Source organism: Natrix helvetica (genome assembly GCF_964273705.1).
Source record: "Natrix helvetica genome assembly, chromosome: 6".
Taxonomy (NCBI): domain Eukaryota; kingdom Metazoa; phylum Chordata; class Lepidosauria; order Squamata; family Natricidae; genus Natrix; species Natrix helvetica.
Window position 1 is genome coordinate 17,088,366 of NC_138553.1, and position 9,406 is coordinate 17,097,771.

General features: G+C 44.1%; 1 protein-coding gene across 1 annotated transcript in view; it reads right to left on the minus strand.

Moving 5' to 3' along the window:
- SINHCAF (SIN3-HDAC complex associated factor) overlaps window positions 1-9,286 on the minus strand; it is a 39,283-nt gene extending 29,997 nt beyond the window's left edge. Inside the window, exon 1 of the mRNA XM_081958117.1 lies at window positions 9,124-9,286. The gene's annotated coding sequence lies outside the window, so the exon portion shown is untranslated. The remainder of the gene's footprint in view (window positions 1-9,123) is intronic.
- Between the last annotated feature and the right edge of the window lie 120 nt (window positions 9,287-9,406).

Below are 9,406 nucleotides of genomic sequence, written 5' to 3' on the forward strand. Positions count from 1 at the left end.
TAGGGACCAGGTTGACTACCACTGATCTATATGCTCACTCATTTTAGCAAAGTTATAAGGCAGAATGAGCTCTGTGTACATAGCAAAGAGAGCATTAAGTGGATTGTAAATGCCCATAATGCATTGCAGGAATGCAACAATAAACAAATAATTGCAGCCTGGCATGCTGAAGAAGCCCCATAAATACGAAAAACATCAGGCAAGTAGAATAATAAATTGTGCTGGATGCCACTAGCTATGCTGGCTAGGATACCAACCAGGTTATGCCACAGCCTGGTAACTTTGTTAATTCTGGTCTTAAGACATCTGAAAGGTGCCGTGTTGGGGAAAAACGTATGAGAGGTAAAGTCATAAAAGATTATAACAATGGCTTCCCTCATTTTATTTGCAATTTAGGCAAGTTATAGAACTTTGCTTTCACAGGTAATCCTCACTTACCAACCATGATTCGGATTGGGGTGAAAACTATTGCTGAGCAATGCAGTCATAAAATCAAATGACCACACCCAACCTACAGTGCAGTTCCCATTGCAGTCATTAAGCAAATCACCACAGTTTATTAAACACAACATCACGTGACTCCGACTTTCAACTTCCTGCTGGCTTCCCCATTGTCAATCCTTGTTGGAAGGCAGCTGTGAAAATTGCATACCACACGGCTCTGGAACGCTGCAACTGTTATAAATACATGCTGTTTGCCAAGCACTCAATTTTAATCACGCTACTGAGGGGACGCTGCAACAGTTATAAGTGCAGGGACAGGTCATAAATCACTTTATTCACTTGTAGCTTCAAACAGTCGTTAAATGGTTGTAAGTTGAGGACTACCTATTTTTATTGTAAGAGCCGAGGTGGCGCAGTGGTTAGAGTGCAGTACTGCAGGCTACTTCAGCTGTCTGCTAGCTGCAGTTCAAATCTCACCAGCTCAAGGTTGACTCAACCTTCCATCTTTCCAAGGTGGGTCAAATGAGGACCCAGATTGTTGGGGGCAATATGCGACTCTGTAAACTGCTTAGAGTGGGCTGTAAAAGCATTATGAAGCAGTATATAAGTCTAAGTGCTATTGCTATTTATATTTTTAAAGAATTAGTGACACTTTCAGCCCATGGCACCATCATACATGATGTTGGGGATTCAAAAATAACAACAATAAGAAAAATTAATGTATGTCTAATATTAAAAATACAATATCTCAAGAGTTCTCATGCAAAATTTGGCAATGTCACAACATTTGGGTAACTTTTAATTAATAATGATGATGATAAAGACATCAACCTTGTTATTTTCTTAGATTTAATTCTTTTACCTGAGATTTTTGCACATACAACCTCTCTAAATCTTTTTTGTTTTTGCATCTACTTTCCTAGACATATTAAACATAGATAGGCAGTGCAGTCCTCAATATGCTAAACAGCAACCGAGAAACTCTTTAAAGAGAAACATTTACCATCCTTCCTAACTTGAAAGCAGGGCCAGCCTCCTGTTGAAGCTTTCACTTTCACGATGAGGATTAAGCAGACTTCTATTTCAAGAAAAAGGAGGCTTTTCTTCAAAATCTGTTCAATTGTTTGTAATGAAAAGCAAGTAGAACATCAATACTAAATATACGCTTGGCTTCCAAGATTACTTTTAATAACCCAAATTGCCTGTAATGGAATGAGTGGGTGACCTTCTGGGGGGTGGGGTGGACAAGGGGAAGAGATGCTACCTAGGAAACAATCAGACAAGATTGGCAGGAGCCTCCCAGGGGCTTAAAGGTCAGAGAAAGAAACTCAAGAAGGATGCACCCTAATTGATCAAGCAGTTGAAAAGTGGCAGAGGTAAGTTTGCAAGATTCAGCTAATGTAGCCTTACAATAAAGTAGAATTAACTGTCTAGCTCTGCTTCCTGTCTGGTTTACCTGGGAGGGCTGACAGGAGCTTAAAATTCTCTTGCCGCGCTAGTTTAAAATCCTCCACCATTAACAGCAGCCCAATGTGGCAGATCATTTACATTTTACTGAATGAAGTGATACTAATTCAGCTTTGCTGAGTCTGGATTTTAAAGTGATGTTAAAGAAAAAAAGAATGTGATGGCTGATTTCCTGCCGTTTTGAACTGAGGAAATCTGTTACAAAAAACTCCTAAAGTAAGCATTCCCTTCCCTCACCTCAAATAATGAGCTTTTCTTAGCCATAAGAATGTATCTGCCTTTGGGCGTGCAGAAAAGGCACATTCTCACCTTTGTATTTTCAATTCTCCACAATACATCTCTGGCAGGGGTGGTATTCACTTACTTTCCCTACTGGTTTGCAAATGTGAGCACCCAGACCTCCGTGCATGCAACTCAGCCTTCCACACATGTGCTTTTGGTGAAAAAAGAGCTTAAATGGGATGCCATAGAGCCAGGGAGGGGCCACCTGCAATTTCCACTACTGGCAAACCGGTCCGAACTGGGAAAATACCACCTCTGATCTCTGGGAGCCTAGTTGTGACAGAAACATCCAGATGTGAAAACACATGAGAGCTTTTATAAAGGGTAACAACAGGTGGACAAACCTGCACCCCAAAAGAACTCATCAATATTTTAACTAGCCCTCCCCTCCCAAATTTCCACAGCTGAAAACAGTGCAATTTTCATTGCACTGTTAAAATTATATGTTAAATCACTGTTAAATCACACACACCCATAGCATGCAAACACAATATTGCGTCCACAGACTGCAAGGTGCTTCACGTCATAATAGTCAGGAACTATTTCTGCCATTACAAAGATGGTAGTAGATTGCAGTTTGTTTATTCTTCTTTTATCCCAAAGCGAGATAGGATCAAGTGCAAACTCTACCCTCCTGGATTTTAAAATGTACAAAAGAATAAACCAGCAGGGCATTTTCAATTAATCTCACAGAGCAGCCCTTTAACTCAGGAATTTACTCCCTCCCTTGATGGAGTTTTCAGACCACAGAGCAGGCTTCCCATCTCACCAAGAATTCTTGATAGGCGGGAGGCTTTGAAGACAAAACACTGTCCCTTCTTTGATTGTATCTAATGCAAGGGATCCCTGAGAATACTGAACAGAGTGGGACTTACTTCTAACTCAATGGGCCTGTTCAGGGTTTCTCTCCTAGATGAGTTCAGCATTGTTGTATGTGAAAAGAATTCAGTTCCCACAGTATGGATGAGAGCAATTCCTGTATTTTTAGCTTAAAGGGGCCATGTTTGTAGCAAAATACCCCTTCTCACTTCACCCCTTGTAAAACTATGGCAAATTTTTTTTAAAGGCATTCATTTTCAGTGCAGGGTCAAAAGATACCAAAGAAAATTTCTTTCCATCGCTGGAATAGATATTCTGTCAAAGGAACTGGAAATAACAGCATGTTAGTGCACTGTGCGTATATGCACATTCCTTTTTCACATCTGAAAAGTTGTGGTACTCAAGTGGAATTTTACGTGTCAGACCATAAGATGTCAGTATGCATCTTATACAACTTACATGCATCAATGGTACATCAATTCCATAAGCAATAAAATGCTGGTCCGAAACTTCTAGATACTGTATAAAAACTATCATCCTCAAGAAAAGGATTGTAAAACAGAATCCAGGAGGACGTTATACATATAGGAGGAACAAAGATTTTGTTCTGCGGGCTACTTCTGCAGATCACCAACTGCCAGCAGATCGAACCTCACCAGGTTCAAGATTGACTCAGCCTTCCATCCTTCCGAGGTGGCTAAAATGAAGACCCAGATTGTTGGGGACAATAGGCTGACTCTGTAAACTGCTTAGAGAGGGCTGTAAAGGACTGTGAAGAGGTATTTAAGTCTAAGTGCTATTGCTATTTTAACTGGAAAAGATATTCACGTTATGATAGGATTATGCAACTTGTGGTCTAGGGACCAATATTGTCTATCTGTGATGTTTTTGGCCTTAAATTGGAGTTGAAGTCCACAAGTCTTAAAGTAGCCACGGCTGGAACACCCCTGATTTAGATGCACCTCTGCAGTTTCAAACAGGATGGTGCATCTTTCTCAGCCCTATAAGAGATGCCAAGATTGAATATGACACTCCCCATGTGTAACTCATGTGTTCCTTTGCCATAGTTTTCATCAGTAAGGTACATTCAAGGCCATAAAATATTAATAATTCAAAGCCAAAGCAGGCTTAATATTTTCATGAAAAATGGAAACTACTGTAGTACCACAAGAAAGTATACTAAAAACATTACCGAGTTGTGCATTTGGCACTCATGTTGTATTGCAAAGACCATCAACCTTCATTATAATTTCTCTACCAAGAAAAACTGCCTGGGTGATCTACTAGCAAGCTACTATCTCTTTGCCTTGGAATTCACAACAGTGCATTCTTTCTTCTCAAGGTTGTTGCTATTAGAATTCAGGCACCAAAAGATAATTTGTGTCTTAAAAGTTGCTATGGAAAAAAGATTGATGAAACAATCACTAAACCTCCCTGGATTCCCTGACTTTGTTAGCAAACTTTTGTATTTGTGACCAAAAAAAGGCATTTGCAATTACTGGGAAAAGATTTTTATACTCAAATTTATATTTTTGTTGTTGTTCATATAATGGTGGGTGGAAGGAAGGAAGAAAAGAAGGAAGGAGGGAAGGAAGGAAGGATGGATTGATTCCCGGCTTTAAAATATTTCTTATAATTTGGTATGTGAGGTGCAGAAGTAAAAAAGGCAGAATTTGAGCAGATGTGATTATATTTCCTCGGAACTGAGGACTTCATGTATGAATGCTTTGAATTCAATGCGTGCTATTTTTATGTTAAAATACATATGGCAGTAACCAATGGCAATACCCAACAAGATCAAAGGTATTTTAGTAATAAGCTGCTGTTGCATCGATGTGCATGCAGGAATGCCGAACAAAATGGGATAAGGTTTTGACTTCAAAAACACCAGCCAATCAATGTGGAATACCCACATTATTGAGATGGGAAAAATGTATTTGCAATGCCCTGTTTCAGAAGTTCTCAACCTTCTTTGCCTTTAATATGCATCACTGCCCTTAAGGGATAGGAGAAATTATAAATTCAAAATGACTGAAGTGGAAAGGCATTTCCAAGCAAGGAAGCAATAAAAAACAGTATCTGCAATTGAGAGAAAGGCCACACCAGGGCATACAAGCAGGCTGTGCCTCAAACAAAGACCACCCATCTGTGTCCACCTCGGCCAAAGCTGACCTACTTTTCAAAACAGACCCCAGCGCATCAAGGAAAAATCAGAGGCTTCCATCCTGCAGCCCCAGGAAAGGCCAAATCACAAAGCATCAGGAACTGTATTCATCAAGATCTGCATTACCAAATCTTTTTTTTTAAAGGAGGCAGAACTCAGGAAATATTAAGAACTACCATAAGTTGCAATACAGGAGTGATACTCCTCTCTGCTCTTTTACCCGGACTAATCAATCACTGCCACAAAGTTTCAGGATGGACAACCAGAACTTTATGGTTGCTTCAGGCCTGATTTGATTAATAACAACAAAATGATGGGGTAGGGAGGGAACTGCAGAAGTAAAAACAAAGTTCCTGCAGGGAAGCTGAAAAGCCTCTCGCAATCCTCTCTTGCCAGGAGCAGCAGCAATAGCACTTAGACTTATATATCTCTTCACAGTGCTTTTACAGCCCTCTCTAAGCGGTTTACAAAGTCAGCATATTGCCCCCAACCATCTGCACAGCATGTCCAACGTTGAGGTTTCCTATTTCCTTTCAGCCAGTTTCATGCTTTAATGCCAAATAATGGCAACACATTGCCTTGGTGGCTTCAAAGGGATGCAAAACATTTGTCTCCTAGACTGAACAAATACTGTTGAGGGAGGAATAGCAGAGTTGGAAGGGACTTTGGAGGTCTTCTAGTCCAACCCCCTGCTCAAGCAGCAAACCCTATGTCATTTCAGACAAATGGTTAATAATCTCTTAAAAACCTCCAGTGATGGAGTGCGGTTTATAAATAAAAGTTTGATTGATTGATTGATTGATTGATTGATGGGGCAACCACAACTTCCAAAAACAACCTGTTCCACTGATTAATTGTTCTAACTGACAGGAAGTTTGTCCTTATTTCTTAGGTTGATTCACTCCTCGATTAGTTTCAATCCATTGCTTTTTTTTTCTGTCTTCAGGTGCTTTGGAGAATAACTTGACTCCCTCTTCTTTGTGGCAACCCGAGATATTAGAACACTGCTGTTTCCCCTAGTCCTTCTTTTCATTAAACTAGATATCTCCAATCTCTGCAACTATTCTTCGAATTCTTTATCCTCCAGACCCCTCATCATCTTTGTTGCTCTTCTCTGCACTCTTTCTAGAGCCTCAACATCCTTTTTTTTTAAAGAGAGAGATGGATCCACTGCCACACGTTTTTTTGACATCATTATATTTACACCCACCCCACGAATTTCGGTGACATTCTAGCATCACAGGAAAGGGATCACCAGCACAAGGTGTAACTTACTTTGAACTGGATTGGGAAAAGAATGGGGAAAAGTCAAAGTCAGAATTCAGGCCCTCAGGTTTCCTTCCAGTGTGGGGAGGTGCCCATCTTTGTACAACCCAACTAACCTGAGTTTAAGCGGCCCCTCCTTAAAACTCACTCGCACGGCTTTGCGGATAACAAGCTGAACCACCAACTACGTCGACCGAGCAAAGAGTGGCACAAACAAGCCAAAATGCCCTTTGAGCCTAACCCGGTTGTGTGCTAAAGAAAAACCGTTCGCCCAGTTGCCCTTTTAAGTTTTACTCCCGGGGTTTTGCCGCAGAACAAAAGGGATGGAAAAGGGGGGCTTGCCCCGCCGCGTCCCCCATTCAGCTCGCTCCGCGGCACTTCGCTAAAGACCTCACCCACCCACATCCCAATCGCAACTACCCCGGGGTAGAGGGGGGGGAAGAGTTTATTGTGAGGAAGGATGGGTAGGTGGGCGCGCGGATAGTTTAATTGGCTGCTGGCGGGCGAGCGGTCTCCCGGTGAACCCAGAACTGGTTCCTCCTCATGGCTCTGCCCTGACGTAATTCAAACATGGCAAACAAGCTCCGACTTCAAACCGACCTCGGCCAGACCTCCCATAAACGGGCGCACTAGGCGTGGAGCGCAGCGAAGAAAACCCGCCCGCCCGCCTCGCACGGACCCCAAAGTTTCCTAAACAATTATCCCGCGTGGGCGCGTGCCCGCGCGCGCCTCGCCCACCGCTCCCTTCCCATCCGTCTGAGGCGCCCGCTTCCTGCTTCTCCGGGCACCCTAAACACGCCTCTTTATTCTCTTCTTCCCCTTCCCTGCAAGGCAACGTGATAACCTTCTCGCGACGGTGGGCACCGCCGCAGAAAAGTTTTAACCTCCCAGAGAAAACGTCCCAAGCGCTAAGAAGGCGCGCCCGCAGCGCGCGGGACTCGCCCCCCCCCCAAGGCTTCCCCCCGCCCGGCTTCGGCCCTTCTCCTCAGAGGGTCCATCATGTCAGAGGGGGAAAGGGGCGCGGGGCGTCGAGAACCGGCCCAGCTCGCCAAGCACGAGAGCCACATGCTCGTGGCAGCCCTTTGTTCGCCCACACCAGAAGGGTGGGAAAAGCCCAGTTCTTTTTTTCACCTGAAACACTCGCCTTTCCCGGGGAGGTTACTTTGGGGGGGGGGGGGGTTTGAACAGAAGAGGCTTTGCAGTGAGGAGGCTTTTTAAGAAGAAAAGGCGAGATCCAAGTGGGATCTTGCAAAGACCGCCCGCGGGAGGAGTTCGTTCTCCTCCCCGGTTGGGCTTTGAAGATGGCAATCCTCTGCCTCGCTCCCCCCTCCCCCCCCAATCGCTATCACCACCCACTCGGCTTCGGCGACCAATGAGACAAATCTATGCAACAAGCTAAATCTTTGGAAATCTTTTTTTTTTAATAAGAATTTTACATCCTAAAAAGAAGGCGACGACCTGCTAAGAACATCAGGCTGCGCTGACCTACGAAGGCTTTTCTCCCCCCTCCGCCCCAAATCTCAGAACCCCCCAGGCGACCTTCGGAAGATCCGGAGTGTAAAAAAAAAAAAAAACCCACATCGCAACGCCGCCTTCCTATCCCGGCTGCTTTTCACCCTCTCTGGGAGAAACGCAGTTTGACGCCCCCAACCCCGGGGGCTTCCCTTCGCTTCTCTGCCCCGCGTCGCAACTCATTTGTCTTCAATCCCGTCTTACAGGTGCAATCTTTTCTTTCGAAGGTCCCGGGGCGAGCGTTCGAAATGGAACGTTGGGGTCAGGATCGTTCCGAATTCGAACGTTCCGCTCCTGCTTTAGGAATCCCGAAGAGAAAATCCGTAACAAGTGTTGTGTGTCTTCCCTCTCTCCCCAACCCCTGTCCCGCTTTGCTTCTCCTAAGTCGCTAACGCCGCGTCCATAGTTGTAACGGACCACGCTGCTAGCCACCAATGCGCTCCCGAGTGAGCAAGCGGTGGCTGCCATCATTCCGATATTATTTTGCTCCCTGATGTACTCGGTTATGTTGCTCTTTAGTAAAAGAAAGATACGCAGAACCGCAGTTCCCGTGTCTTCCCCTTTTCCCTTATTTTTTAGAGCTTCTGTGAGATTTCGGAAATTTGTTTTTAAAAAGTTTACCGCCCACGAAAACTAATTGAACCCGGAGGATTCTAGTCACTCAATCACGGTGGAAACCGCTAACTCCATTAAAGCATTCTCTGTACAATTTACTTGAAAGGAAATCCTAATATGTGCAATATTAGGAGTTTACTTCTGAAGTTAAGGTGTACACAAGTGTACATAACACTCCCTTTAGGGTTGTACCCAGCAATCTGGTCTCCAAAGCACTTATTCTTCCAACTGGTTTTCTCCGAGGGGGGGGAAAAGTCGTTGTCACTGGCCACATGTTCACAACAATGCACTCAACTCCTTCCTACTCCGATTCATCATCTTCCGCAATGATGCGCGTTCAAACCTCCCCCAAAGTACAGATAAGGATACCTTCTATCAACCCTCCCATCTAAAAATAAAGCATTTTCCTAAATCATCCGTCAGTTTTCCTAGAGAATAACTTTTCAAAAACTGCATTTAGCACGCGGGATGCAAAACATGCCAGAATCCCTAATCAAGATCGCTCTTTTTCAACAAATGGCCAAGCCAAACCGACAAACGCCGAATTCCCTCACCTCCGACAAACCGATCGTGTGTGGTGTGCCGCAATTTGGTTCCCGGGTCCACGCTACGCCACTTTCCTTGTCTCGCTCCTGTGTCTGGAGAGCAAGCAAGATCTGGAATCATTGGTTTAACTTTTTTTTTTGTCGGTGTACGCATGCGCCGTTCCCACGGGCTGAATTCTCAATCGAGCTATTTTGCATACGCGTACCATTGTCCTTTTAAGGGAGAAAAGGGCCGAGCGAAAAGCCTGGGAGAGCAAAGCGGAGGGGAGGGTCTAGGCATTGTGACGTAGGC